This window comes from Callorhinchus milii, unplaced genomic scaffold (genome assembly GCF_018977255.1).
Source record: "Callorhinchus milii isolate IMCB2004 unplaced genomic scaffold, IMCB_Cmil_1.0 Scaffold6, whole genome shotgun sequence".
NCBI lineage: Eukaryota > Metazoa > Chordata > Chondrichthyes > Chimaeriformes > Callorhinchidae > Callorhinchus > Callorhinchus milii.
The window spans coordinates 30556787-30571104 of NW_024704747.1; the positions used below are offsets into that span (position 1 = coordinate 30556787).

At 39.9% G+C, this 14318-nt stretch overlaps 1 protein-coding gene across 3 annotated transcripts in view; it reads left to right on the forward strand.

Moving 5' to 3' along the window:
- The window catches only part of LOC103176376 (RNA-binding motif, single-stranded-interacting protein 1), a 125604-nt gene that overhangs the window by 10351 nt on the left and 100935 nt on the right, over positions 1–14318 (forward strand). The window lies entirely within an intron of this gene.

The window sequence follows — 14318 nt, forward strand, 5'->3', positions numbered from 1 at the left end:
TATAATGTTGTTAGCAATCATACTGAACTTTAAGTCAGTCAGGGTGACTTTGCTTCCTTTGCAGGGCTGAGTCTCCCCTGGAAAACAGATACATGTTTCAGACATTCTCTCTGTATTTTGCTCTTCTTCGGTATGTTTTGGTAGTTCCGAGTAATGAATTTTGAGATATTTAGGTAACATTTCTATGTGCGTGTGCGTGTGCGTATGGTGGGGTGGGGGAGCGGGGGGTGAATGGGATTAATGCATAACTGCAGAAATTCATAGGATCTCACAGCACAGAAGGAGGCCATTCGGCCCATAGTGCCTGTGCCGGCTCTTTGAAAGAGCCACCAACTAGTCCCACTCCCCCACTCTTACCCCAACTGGTCCCAGTCCCCCGCTCTTACCCCAACTAGTCCCACTCCCCCACTCTTACCCCAACTAGGCCCACTCCCCCACTCTTACCCCAACTAGTCCCACTCCCCCACTCTTACCCCAACTGGTCCCACTCCCCCACTCTTACCCCAACTAGCCCCACTCCCCCACTCTTACCCCAACTAGTCCCACTCCCCCGCTCTTACCCCAACTAGCCCCACTCCCCCACTCTTACCCCACCTAGGCCCATTCCCCCACTCTTACCCCAACTAGTCCCACTCCCCCACTCTTACCCCAACTGGTCCCACTCCCCCACTCTTACCCCAACTAGTCCCACTCCCCCACTCTTACCCCATAGCCCTGCACATTCTTCCTTTTCAAACACTTATCTAATTCCCTTTTGAAAGCTGTGAATGAAGGACCGTTTTACTGATCCCCGACACAGTTACTACTGTATCGTACAGTTACCTTACACTTAGTTGGCCTCCTTGTCAGCCAGTGCTGGAATGTTCACCGTGCGGAGAGATTTATTATTGTTACAAATCTCAGCAGCCTGATCCTTTTATACACACCAGACTTCACAGCTCTGCTGGCTGACAGTCAGTGTCGTGATGGATCCCACATTCTCTGTCTTTCAATTCCTCCCCCTCCCCCTTTCCTCCCCCTCCCTCTCACTTTCCCCCTCTCCTTCCTCCCCCTATTGGAGTTCAGTGAGAAGGAAACCACTATCACCTCCGCGATCCCTCATGACATTTGAATTGCTGCCATTTTCTCGATTGAAGTTGAGCCGCGATGTTGAGCGAGTGCGGGGAGAGATGAAAAGCAGAATTGAAAACAACGTCATCAATAATAATTTTGAAACTACTAAGAACAGAAAGTAGGACAGGAAATTAATGGAGAGGTTTTTTTTTAAATCAGCCTATTAATAATGTCAGGATGCCATAGAATCAGTAAATGCAAAACAAGGCACAATCAGAACAATTGCAGACACTGAAGTGGTTGAGAATATTATTATTTAAACAACAATATTTTGGTCACTCAATTCACGACTCTTTGTGGGATACTGCTGTGCGTAATTGGCTGCCGTGTTTCGCCCACAAAATGTATATATAGAGATATATACAGTGTACAATCAATTCACTTTACAGTACATTCTGTGAAGCTCTTTGAGACATCTCAATGACATGAGCTATATCAAATGCCAGGATTATTACTACAATATATTATCGTAATGATAGCAGGGCTGTAGTTTGAATTCTGAGCATAAAGTTCTTTACAATATTGTCTCCAAAGTTATTCATTCAGCACCTTGCACAGCAGTGACTAATCTGATTGCTACTACTGTACTTATCATTCTGCTTCTTGCCATCTCGATGCATGTTTCCATGTCTTTAGCCACTGCAGTATACAGTGTATATACAACAGTCTTCGCATTGAACTCATTCCAGGGGACTACATTACACTAAAGCAACAATGCAGCACTGAGCAAACCACAGTAAATCCTCACATAATAAAGCAGTTATGCTGCCTTGATATCTCTGAATGAGCTAAATGAACTGTTAAAATCATTCAACGTGTCATTTAAATGAGATACATTACAAATGATGGAAAACATAAACAGAACTGAGCCAACAAAACTCACTTGCCTTTTGGCTTTAGGAGTTATTATCTTGACCAGAAATTTATAGTATATTCTGTGCAGTGCTTTCGAACGTCTCGAAGACATGATAAGGTGCTATATCAAATGCAAGGATTATTACTATTATTATTATACTAAAAGAGCAATAGATAAAAGGCTTAAAATTATGTGAAAAAAGCTTAGAATTAAACAGATGTAAAATGGTATGTGTGATTCGGATTGCAAGAAAAGAACCTTTCTCTCTCTATACCAGGTTCCCTTTAAAGACTGTAATATAAATGAGTGCTTCAAATTATTTTGGCTCACAAATGCAAGAAATAATCTACTTTGTTTACGGAAATATTGTATGAATCAAATTTCCATGTTTGTCCTCTGTTGTGCTTATTTGAAGTACTAGGTTTAGTTTCTCTGACAGTGGGTGGCAGCAGAGTACAGTGTCTTGTACACTCTGCTTATTGCATTTAAACAAAAGTATAAATTAAGCAAACGAGAGGACCCAGGTTCGATTCCCGGTCAGGGAGAAACCTTCAGCAAGTTTCCTTACTCCACACGCCTCTGTTTACCAGCAGTAAGTAGGACCCTGGTTGTTAGTCGATTGGCGGATCGCTTTTCGAGAGGTAATAATCCCTTTAAAAAGTTAATAAAATAATAGTTCGGTCACTCAATCCACGACTGTTTGTGGGACGCTGCTGTGCATAATTGGCTGCCGCGTTTCACCCACAAAATATAGTCAATTCACTTTACAGTGCATATTGTGAAGCACTTTGAGATGTCTCGAAGACATGATAAGGTGCTGTATCAAATGCAAGGATTATTATTGCTATTACGTTATTCCATAAAACAAAATTAGCAATCTCTATAAATGTATTCTAAGATGTTGCTTAGCAACAAACATCCATCCATCTGATCTGCAACTAATATCTCTGTTATAATAGACATTTAGTGTCACACTCACATTGACATGTTCCTTAATGAACCACTAACAGGCTTTATTCGATTTGTTTTCCAAATGTTATCCCCACCTGCCTCTTCCCCCCCGGCTCCTGTTCCCTCTCCATCATAAGATATTTGTTTTTAAAAAAGGGCAATGGATTCTGTATGTCTGACCTTCTGATATCTGCTTGCGATACTGCTGTATTGTAAAGCCTTGAATACTTAACATGACACGATCCTGCCTGCTGCATTAAATGGTACTGTTACCACCTGACCCCAGAGTATGTCGTCAATGCAGGTTATTTGTCCATGGCTCCAAGAATGTACCTCGATGGTGTTCTGTTCATGCCCTAACCTGTTCCAGATGTGATTGGTAAGCATTCAGATAAGTACCTGCATAATAACAACCTGCTGGTGACAAGCGATGTCAGAGCAATGTGCAGTCAAAGTGCAACCACACACCATGCAGTGTGCCATGTAGATCAAGGGCAGCTCAGGTGTTTAACTCAGTAAACATGAATGGGGTAAGTATCCACATGTGTAACAGTGGACCAATCGTCTCTGCTCGACAATCAAGCAAATGTGTCATTCTACGTTATTGAGGTTTTCCAGTCAGATTGTGCGGTATAAGTATACTGCACATCGGTACCGATGACATCAGTAGAGTTGGCCAAGATGATTTGAGAAGGGAATTTGAAGAGCTGGGGTGCAAATTGAAGTCGAGATCATCGAATGTGGTGATATCGGGACTACTGCCTGTATCATACCACAATTGGTACAGCAACAAACAAATTAAGGACTTGAACGCACGGCTAAAAGAGTGGTGCGGAACTCAGGGGTTTCTTTTTATGGGCCATTGGCACAAGTATTGGAGGAAAAGAGAGCTCTTTCAGAGAAAAGGGCTGCTTTTAAATCGTGCTGGGACAAATGTCCGAGCTAAACAAATTAACAGGGAAATAAATAGGAATTTAAACTAGTAAAGGGGGGGGAATATATAGGTAAGAGAAACCATAAGTTAGCACTATAAAAAGTAAAGATGACAGTGCAGAATAGCATTCCAGATAATAGGAATATGTTAACTAGGGATAAGAAGCTTTGGCAAAGCCGATAAGGAATCAGAGAGTAGAGGAAATGGTCGGAAATTAAAAATGTTATATCTGAATGCGCGAAGCATTCGGAATAAAACTGATGAATTAAAAGCACAGATAGACACATATGGGTACGATCGAGTGGCCATCACTGAAACATGGTTACAAGGAGATCGAGGGTGGGAGTTAAATATTCCAGGGTTCTCAGTTTACAGGAAAGATAGGCACTGTGGGAAAAAAGGTGGGGGGGGGGGAGCCCTGTTAATTAGGGATGAAATAAAAGCATTGGAGAGGAAGAATCTGAAATCCGATGACCAGGGGTCGAGACAATATGGGTGGAAATAAAAAATAATAAAGGGCAGAAAATATTAATGGGAGTGGTTTATAGACCCCCAAACAGCGATCACAATATAGCACAGGGAATCAATCAAGAAATCAGTGGAGCGTGTAGGAAAGGTAAAGCGATAATAGTGGGTGATTTCAATCTCCACATAGATTGGGAAAACCAAATCAGCAAAAGTAGGTCAGAAGAGTTCATTGAGTGTATGAGAGATAACTTTCTAGAGCAGCTGCCGAGGAACCGACCAGGGGACAGGCCATCCTAGACCTTGTTTTGTGTAAGGAAACGGGGTGAGTTGGCAGTGTAGGTATTAAGAATCCTCGAGGGCAGAGTGATCACAATATGATTGAATTCTGCATTATGTTAGAAAGGGATATAGTTAAATCCGAGGCAAGTATTCTGAATTTAAATAGGGCTAATTTTGTTGGTTATGAGGAAAGATTTAGGTAAAATAGACTGGAGGATAAGATTAAGAGGTAAAAATGTAGACCAACAGTGGCAAATATTTAAGGATGTCGTGCAAAATTCTCAGCGGTCGCATATTCCCTTGCGGAATAAGAGTACCACAGGGAAAGCAATTCATCCGTGGCTAACTAGAGCAGTGAGGGAAAGCATCAAATTAAAAGAAAAGGCTTATAAAACTGCCAAGAAAAGCAGCAAATCTGAAGATTGGGAGAGTTTTAGAAACCAGCAAAATAAAACTGAAAAACTCATTAAGAGCAAGAAAAAGGAGTATGAGGGTAAGTTCGCTGGGAACACTAAGTCTGATTGTAAAAGTTTTTACAAATATATTAAGAGGAATAGACCAGTGAGGGTAAATGTAGGTCCACTTCAGTCAGAGACGGGAGAAGTTGTAATGGGGGATAAGGACATGGCAGAGTCCCAAATGAGTACTTTGCATCTGTCTTCACCCGAGAGGACACAACAAATCTGCCAACAACAGAGATGCACCAAAGGGATAAAGACAGGGAGCAACTTAAGGAAATTTTCATTAGTGGAGAATTGCTGCTAGGGAAACTGTTAGCACTAAAAAGTGACAAATCCCCGGTCCGGATGGCTTGCGTCTCAGGGTTTTAAAAGAGGAGCTTATGAGATAGTGGAGGTCTTGTGTCTGATCTTCCAAAGTTCCTTGGATTCTGGAACAGTCCCCATGGATTGGAAGATCGCAAATGTCACACCACTATTTAAAAAAGGTGGAAAGGAAAAGATGGGGAACTATAGGCAGTTCATCTCATATCAGTGATAGGAAAAAATTTAGAATCATTGATTAAAGATGTGGTAGTGCGGTATTTAGGGCACAACATAATTAGGCCGAGTCAACGTGGCTTTACAAAAGCGAAGTCATGTTTGACAAATCTCATAGAATTTTTTTGAGGATATTTCCAGTAAACCTGATGAGGGTGAATCATTGGATGTGGTCTATTTGGACTTCCAGAAGGCATTCGATAAGGTGCCGCATAAAAGGTTAGTCCAAAAGATAGGGCCCATGGAATTGGGGGGAGCATATTAACGTGGATTGGGGAATGGTTAACCGGTAGGGAACAAAGAGTAGGGATAAACGGATCCTTTTCAGACTGGTGGGATGTGACTAGTGGAGTGCCACAAGGATCAGTCCTTGGGCCTCAGCTATTTACCATCTACACCAACGATCCAGATGAGGACATCTAAGTTAATATGGAGTCCTGTAGCTCAGTGGTTAGAGCACTCGCTTTGCAAGTGAGAGACCTGAGTTCAATTCCAGGCAGAGGGCGAAACCTTGGGCAAGTTTCCTTACTCCACACAGAGCCTAATAATAATCCCTCCAAAACCAAAAACAATAATAAATTGGTCATTTTCAATCCACGACTGTTTGTGGGACATTGCTGTGCGCAATTGGCTGCCGCGTTCGCCCACAAAATATACAGTCAATTCACTTTACAGTGTGTTCTGTGAAGCGCTTTGGGACATCCTCCCGACGTAAAAAGCGCTATATCAAATGCAAGGATTTTTATTATTAATATATCTAAATTCGCAGATGACACAAAGCTAGGAGGAAGTGTCAACACAGAGGACGATATTAAAAAAGTGCAGTGAGACATAGATAGGTTAGGTGATTGGGCAGGTAGGTGGCAGATGAAGTATAATGTAGGGAAGTGGGAAGTCATCCACCGGAGCAAAAACAGTAGAGCGGGATATTTTTTCGAAGGGTAGAGATTAGAATGTGTTGTCCAGAGGGACTTGGGTGTCCTTGTACACCAATCACAGAAAGTTAGTCTGCAGGTGCAGCAGCAATTAGGAAGGTGAACGGTACGTTAGCATTCATTATGAAAGCATTAGAGTATAAGAGTAGGGAAATCTTGCTGCAACTGTATAGGGCCCTGTGAGACCACACCTGGAATACTGTGTGCAGTTTTGGACTCCTTATTTAAGGAAGGACGTACTTGCCGTGGAGGGGGTGCAGTGTAGATTTACTAGGTTAGTACCAGGGATGAAGGGGATGAGTTACGAGGATAGGCTGACCAATTTGGGCCTATATTCTCTAGAATATAGAAGAATTAGAGGGGATCTTATAGAAACCTATAAGATCATCAAAGGGCAATGATAGAGTGGATAGTGGGAGATTGTTTCCCCCGGTTGGAGACACTAAAACCAGGGGTCACAACCTGAAAATCAGAGGCAGCCCTTTCGCACTGAGTTGAGGAAGAACTTCTTCACTCAAAGGGCGGTGAATGTATGGAACTCACTACCCCAAAGGGCTGTTGACGCTCAGTCCTTGAACATATTCAAGACTGAGATAGATATGTTTCTTATTGCAAAAAGGATTAAGGATATGGGGATAAGGCAGCGTCAGGTTATTAGCTGGAGTTAAATTAGAAGATCAGCCATGATTGAATGGCGGGGCAGAGGCTCGAAGGGCCGAATGGCCTACTCCTACATGTTATATTATGTTAAAAGTGGAGTCCTGCAACTCAGGGGATAGTGCCCTCGCCTCGCAAGTGAGAGGACCTGCGTTCAATTCCCGGGCAGGGCAAAACCATGGGCAAGTTTCCTTACTCCATACGCCTCCGTTTACAGCAGTTAGTAGGAATCTGGTTGATAGTCGATTGGCGGATTGCTTTTCTGGGGGTAATTTTGTTGTTATTGTTGTAGTAATCCCTTCCCCCAAAAATGCTGTAATAATAATTTGGTCAATTAATCCATGACTGTTTGTGGGACGCTGCTGCGCATAATTGTCTGCTGCGTTTTGGCCACAAAATATACAGTAAATTCACTTTACAGTGTATCCTGTGAAGCGCTTTGATACGTCTCGAAGACACGATCAGGCGCTGTATCAAATTCAACGATTGTTGTTATTATTGTGGGTTTGGTTCAGTAACTTTGTAATTATGGCAGAAAAAGTACATTGTGTGTACCTTGTAAATATTTGTCTTCGTGGAGTCATTGTTATTTGTTTTGCTGCTGTTTGCTCGGTTCCCTGTAGTATTCTTGAGATGTTTTTTAATAACTAGTTTGTAAATAAATAATCTAAAATTTTTTACAGTGAACTAAAACCTTTGTTGTGTTGTCCTGGCTATAATTGGGAAAGCTCACAGAGAAAATCACTCGGAGAAAATGTCAACTGTTTAGAAGTCGTATAAAAATGTACGTTTCCTAAGCTTTAAATTGTAAATTCAACGGTCTTCTCAGATTCATAAATTCTGTTTAGCCGAAGGTTAGGAATTAGTTTACTGTGACTTAGTTGGTCTGACCTTTTCAAGACCTTTAAGTTTCTCGTCCCATTTTCTTTGTACTCCATATATTTTGTTTTCATCGCAAGAATATAAATGTAGAGAAATGTTATGCTAGGGATGTATTTATTTACTAAAAAAAATTTTTTTTTTTCGCCCACAAAATACACAGTCATTCCATTTTACAGTATATCCTGTGAAGCGCTTCGAGACGTCTCAGTGACATAATAAGGCGCCATATCAAATGCAAGGATTATTATTATTATTCAACCCACCCATATATTCCAGTATGACAGTTATCAATGTTTTTCTTCTCTGAGTGCAGGATATTAAGGGGCGATTTGTGCTTGAAGTTTAATGGCTATGTTTGGGGAATTGAGGGTACTGGTAAGATCCTAGGAGTTATTTTACTTTCAGACTTTAGTGAAAAGCTTTCAAACTCAGAATGAGAACTCTAGCAGGTCAGTCACTTTCCTGAAGATATGGATCGTGTATATGCAAAACAACTGTGCCTTTCAATCAATCTAAGCACCGTTATTAAATTGCAACTCATGCGGAATATTTGTTGCCTCCTTGTCAGTGAAATCTCCATCATTCTTGCAATGGACTGACTGATGGAGAGATTTAATTTGACAAACAACAAAGGCGACTGGCAGTATGTTTTTACAATTGTGGTCAAGTGTCTGTTCAGGTCTTCGTACGTAACAATGAATTAGCCAACCTGCTATTTGTTTGGAGACAGCAAATTTACTGCCAAAAGGGATGCTGTTTGATGATGATGATGATAATGATAATAATAATCCTTGCATTTGATGTTGCACCTTTCACATTGGAAGAACGTCTCAAAGGATTCACTGTTTTGTGTAAAGAATACGTGATAAAGTGCTAAAATAAAATGTAATGATTATTATTATTATGGACGACCACAACAACTTGCATTGATACAGTACCCATCACACAGGATATCATCTCAAAGTGTTCAACATGTGTTACTGTAATATACAATTGCAAAGGTAGTGGGACAGGTGGGTGGGCCAGAAAAACTAGTTGTGCCTGTGACCTCTTGAGACAACATACATTCCTATAGAAAGCTCTATTGTTCTGCGTGTCTGCGGTGCCTATAGACTGGCAACGCCCATATCGAAAAACACGTTTACCTTCTCACCCAAAAGAGTGTCACAGCCTTGAGGAAGCAAGTTAAGCCCCATTGGAATCATTTGCCACAACCACACCTGTTGTTCTTGTTGTTTCATGTGTGTCATTTGAAGTAAAATTGTTTTGGGAATTGTGTTGTAACCAGCTATATGCCTGGGAAAGCTCCATTAACACAAAAGTTTCCTGCATTAGTAATAATTATTGCATTTGATATAGCGCCTTATCGTATCTTTGAGACGTCTCAAAGCGCTTCACAGAACAGCCTAATTCAGGTGAAACTGACTTTTCTAACATAGTTCTTTAACTATTTGACAGAAATGCAGCGGATGTCTGTGGGATCCTAGTTAAGATCTATTTTGGTCTTGAGAAAAGCATTGTATTATATGGAACTGCCCTTTGGGTTCAGTCTGAGTATTGTTTGTACTGTGGAAGTGTTCATTGATAGCAAAATTGACTGTTCCCAAATACTGTACTTACTGGAATGACTTTATCAACAGTGAGACATGATAAGGTTCAATTTTCTATGGCCTGTGAAAGGGATCAGGCATTATAGCTTGTATCATGTCATGTTTTAAATTCTGAAGAATTCACTATATTTATGGAGTTCAGTGTAGTTTAGTGAAGACTGGAACTGTATTTGTTCTGTGGCAAATTGTAATCCAGTGAAACGTTCTGCATTTTTCCAAAGAACAATCATTAATTTGGAAAGTCAGCCATTCGAAACAAATTATCTTATTAATTAAGGTGATTGTCCAGTCTTGTCATGCAAATGTGGAATACGTAAATGCAGTAAATGTAACTAAGCTTGTCGAATGAGCGATAATGAATGGAAGGCGTGAATAAATAGAGGTAATGAACATAAATACTGCTGCCAGCAGGGATAATGAAAACACTCAGAATGTTTCACCCCTTTAACAAGTGGAACATTATACCAAGCCTTGTTGCCATGACAAATGCTTCATAATAGACAAATATTTGCGGAGCTGAAAATCCTCCCACTTTTTNGTTGAGAGATGGCCAACTTTTTAGAAAATTGCATTCCAGCTTTCCTACTGATTATCGAGATAAGTCCTTTCAATTAAAGTCCACTAACATTAACACAAGGTAGTTTGATATATTGAACAAATCCTTATTAACAGATATGTTGATTAATTGCACATATTTCCTGTGGAAACGGCTACAAACAGCTTGTTTTTTAAAGGCTTCATAATTTATTTGAAACCAGAACGGTTCTTATTTTCCAGCTCTATTTTTTGCTACAAAAGTTTCTTTGAACTTTAGGAATACAAATACAAATCCAAATAAAATCCATCTAATCAGCATAAAGTTGTAGTTTTCAGATCGCACTGTATTTTTTTTACTTTTCTCGTACTTTTATAAAAAGTGGAGTCCTGTAGCTCAGTGGTTAGAGCACTCGCCTCGCAAGCGAGAGGACCTGGGTTCGATTCCCGGGCAGAGCGAAACGTTGGGCAACTTTCCTTACTTCACACGCCTCTGTTTACCTCCATCCGCCTCGTCCCTTCCTTCCTCAGCTTCAGGTCGCACCTGACGACCTTCCTCTTCGATCGTAACTACAGTCACCTCCCACCTCCCCCGACTTGGTGTTGTGCTCCACCACTGTCAAGCGCTCTGGGACGCCCTGCGTGAGAGGGCGCTGTGTAAATGCAAGTTGTTGTTGTGTTACATACTTGTCGAGTGATTACTGGACAATGAATAAACAGAGCATTTTCCAACTGCAGTTTATCCAATAAATTTGCTGTCATGAGGTTGCAGCTGAGAGTACAGTGGCTGTTTGTCAATGTAGTACTAATTTTATACCACTTCAAGTCACTATAGTCTACAGTACACATCACAGAGTAGTGTACTGGGACCATTGATAAACAAACATATTGTGGTTACAATGGCTTACTCTGAGAGTTAGCCACAATTGTGTATTTGTGAAATCTGCTCGCACTGTGATTATCATTGACTAATGGCTACTTTGCTCAATATATAATAATAATAATCCTTGCATTTGATGTAGATTCTTCGAGACATCTCAAAGCGCTTCACAGAATATACTGTGAAGTGAATTGACTGTATATTTTGCGGGCAAAACATCTGGTCAAGCTTGAGTCTCCCTCTCACATTCGGGATGCTTTAACAGGAGTGGGAAGAGGAAATTTTACAACTGGAATGATTTCTCAGCTGTGTGATATAAAGTGGGACCCTGCTACATGAATTTTTTCCTGAGTTTAGCCTACTTTACTGTCAGCAATAATCTTTACACTCTTCCTACATTTTGGAAGTGACGTCAATTTTTTTTCTCTCTCGGGGGATTATTCATAAATGTCAGACGTCATCACAAGTTTATATGTATTATAAAGAGGTCTATAATGTTATTGCCTATACATCAATGACTGTGCCAACAATTATTGCTAGCAATAGCATAATGATTTCACATCACTATATTTTTATCATTCTTTGCATAAATTGTTCATAATGGATGATTTTGCAGGATGCAAAATGCCATGTATTTAAGCATGTCAGAATGCCAGAGAAAAGTGAGTCATGTTGAAATGTAATGCTCTATATTCAAATATGTTTAATATTGACATTTAAATGTCTAATACATTTAAATACTCACATGGTCAAATATTGAATAGCTTTATATGTGCAGGATGTACACGTACAACCTCTCCACATGTTAGATTATCATAGATTGTTAGTCCTGAGTAAATACCACATTCTACTGCTTTCATACAGAAATCTTTTTGAATTTAATCAGCGTATCAAATGGATTGGTAATGTTCATGATCATTATTGTGTCACAAGGAATAGGGCATTGTGTCTCACGATGTTATGCAGAAGGATAATCTACCGGAGCCCCATCACATCAAGTCATGTGTAATGCCGAGACTCAGCTAGTTTATTGCTGGTGGATTCTTTGTTCAGTCGCCAAGATATTTATTGAACAGTTCAGATGTCCGTTTCACTCTGTTCCTCTCACAGCTCCAAACCGCTTAGCATTGACTTCATTCCATTCTTGACCTGCGTACCCTTCTGCCAACCCATTATAATTAAAACACGCTCATCCGCAAATAGTTTTACAACCTTTCCTTAACTTTTGTATCTTTTAGCTGCAAGGGACAGCTTCTCTGTCTGCTTTACACTGTGGTTATGCAGGAGGATTGGGACGTCCTCCCGACGTGAAAGGCGCTATACAAATGTAATCTTGTTGTTGTTGGTTATATATTTCCTGTGTTGAATTAGAGTTATTTAAAAAAAAGCTTGATTTTTTTGGCACCAACATGATACATACCATCCTGTTGTAAATTTTCATACTATCCATTAGACTGAACTGGGGGAGTTGAGGTACAGATCAACCCTGATCTTATAGAATAGTGGAACAGGCTTGAGGGGCAGAATGGCCTCCTCCTGTTCCCATGTTCCTATGACTGAGCTCAGCAGCACTTGTAATACTTTGGAAAGCACCACTTTATGGATGTCGATCAAACCAAAATATTGTACAGTACTCTGTTCCAGAACAGTGATAGCAATCGACTGGCAAAAAACACAACACAGTTGTTTTTTTGCAAGCAATACGTGTTGTGAAAATTCCTGCGATTGATCTGGTGATGTGTGTAAATCCACTCGAGTTTGATGCCTGCAGTGGTACCAAACAAACCTATCTGTTTTTTTAAACGCATCTGCACTCTTTTCTCAAACTTTGCAACCAATTTATTTCCGCGTATGAATTATTCAGTATGTCATCTGGCAACAGTTTGACGACTATTAATTGAAATGCATGAATCAAACATGATAAGCAGGCCTTCCTGCAACGTGCCTTGATGTTTCGTTGGATATATAGTGAGACTGATTTGTGGAGTGAATGGTTTGTGTGCTTTTTCTGCTAAATTTGCATTCCTTCCTTCTTTGTTTTTTTTCCTTCAATTGTCAACTTTGAACCCCATTTCCTCACTCACTCGTTTATTACCTAATCTTTGTAAAACAGACTGAGCGAGTTTAAATGCCTTGAAAATTAAAATTTTCCAAAAAATATTTCACATCAAATAGCCATTTCCTGTTCTGCTAAATTAAATTACATTACCCAATGCAAAAAGAAAAACTTTCAGCATATTAAAATGCATATGATACTCCGTGAACTCGCATCTGTAAAACATCTGGGCAACATCCTGGGGAAATCTACATGTACAATAATTTTTTTGGAAAAAGATTGTTTTTCTAACATCAAATCGATTCCTCCCCGGATGTCAGCTTCATTAACCATCCACCCAGCAGTATTTATTAGCTTCAGTCATTTCATGTGTATTAGACTATTGTGTATTGTTCTACCATCTTATAAACCTTCTCGTTGTATTTTACTGTTACCACCCCATCCCACCCCCCACCACCGCCCAGACTCATCTCCCAATGGAAAATATTGTTTACCTACTCCCCAATCTCCCCCCAAGTAATCATGGAAAAGCTATACGTGAATCTGCACATCACCTTACCTTTAAAGTGAAAAGAAGAGGAGGTGGATATAAACAAATTATCTGATGACAACAACAACTTGCATGTATACAGCACCTTTTGGTTGAGAAGTCTCGTAACCCTTGACTTTACCCTGTTAGAGCAGAACCGGAGGGCGTAGGAATAAATTACAGAACGTTCAAGTTTATTGAATGAAAATCACCCTCTATACATGGAGTACCATTCCCTCTCTGGTATAGAGCGATCAATAGGAGATGAACAACAAATATTTACCATGTGAATTATTCAAGCAAATGAAAATTAATTATGTATTCTACATCAAATTCAATTCAAAGTATTTTTCAATTCAGTTCAATGTTCTTTTTATACCATCTTCAATTTCTTTTTTTTTAAATGTGTTTTACATTAATTTGTTTTTCAAGGTATTCTGCTCTTTTAAGTATTTTTAATTTTTTTAAGTAAAACTCCCAATAATAAGTCAAAATAATTCACCAACATCGCGCTATAACATTATCTACAAATTGTCCGCTGATATAGTATTGTGGGATAATTATGTTAAATTGGTGTATATTTGTACAAGACATAGTGGTACATCTCACAACAAGTGGAGTCCTGTAGCTCAGTGG